Here is a 1,301-nt window from a genome sequence, read left to right as displayed (position 1 = left end):
CTGGGTGCGGCCCTCCAGCCAGCTAGTGACCCGTTTGACACCACAGTCCCCCAGTTTTTTCATGAGAATCGGGTGAGTGTCAAAGATCTTCCTAAAGTCCAGAAAGACTACTTCCACCGAGACACCTGTGTCCAAGGATTTTGTGACCTGGTCATAGAAGGCCACCAGGTTGGTCTGACAGGACCTTCCCCTAATGAACCCAGGCTGGTTGCCCCTGAGCATCATCCCCCCTGCCGATCCCTCGCAGTTGTGCTCCTGGATAATTTTCTCAAAGAGCTTCCCCAGGACTGAGGTAAGACTAACAGGCCTATACTTACCTGGGCCCTCCTTCCTCCCTTTTTTGAAAATGGGAACCACACTGGCCTTTTTCCAGTCCTCTGGCACCTTGCCAGAGCACCACAAGTGCTCGTAAAGCCATGCCAGGGGTCCCACAATGACCTCTGCCAATTCCCTCAGCACCCTGGGGTGGAGATCATCTGGACCTGATGATTTAAACACATCCAGCCCCACCAGAAGGTCCCTAACTCAGTCCTCCCTGATGCTAGGCCTGGCGATGCCTCTCCTAAGTCCGTCCACAATCTTGGTTGGGGGGGATGTCCCAGTCCCTGCTCAGACAAAGAAACAGAACAATTACATTGATTTTTCAATTCAATTGTTTTTAGGACAAGAAAGAGAACAATATAGGACCCACCCAGAGAGGAGTAAAAAATGGTTAATGGACAGGCCACAGATGTAGCTGAACTGGGATCTCTCAACTTTCAGCGTGTTTTAGTAAGGTTCCCACTGGAATTGGATCTTGAACCTACACGGTTCAACATACCAGTCAATGACCTCAATGGGAAAACACCCCAGCTTCTGATCAAGTTTGCAGGTGGTGAATACGAACAGCACAAATCTTTGATGCAAAAGCTGCTGGCTGCAAGCAAGCATGGCACCTTTTAAAACAGCCAAGCATCAGATCAGGTATCTAGAAAAAAGGACACAGGTTATGCTTACAGGGTGGGCATCTCTGTCCCTAATCATCTGCTTGTAACCTGTTGTGAAAAACTGTGGCCAAAAGAGCTAATGTGATCTTGGATGGATAAACGGGCAACACTAAGTAGGAGCAGACCACTTGCATTGCCTCTGTATTCAGAGCTGTCAACACTGAGCCTGTGTCCACATTTTGGTGTCCACAATTCAAGAAAAAGGTTGATACATCGGAGAGTGATCAGAGAAAGATCGTGAGAATGATAAAGGATTGGAGACTGTGCTAGGAAATGAAAGGCTTACAGAGGTCAATATATTTAGTTTATCAGAGA

This window comes from Gavialis gangeticus, unplaced genomic scaffold (genome assembly GCF_001723915.1).
Source record: "Gavialis gangeticus isolate Ggan-Ray unplaced genomic scaffold, GavGan_comp1, whole genome shotgun sequence".
Taxonomy (NCBI): Eukaryota; Metazoa; Chordata; order Crocodylia; family Gavialidae; genus Gavialis; species Gavialis gangeticus.
The sequence above is the reverse complement of the archived record's forward strand: the minus strand, read 5'-3'. Positions refer to the sequence as shown.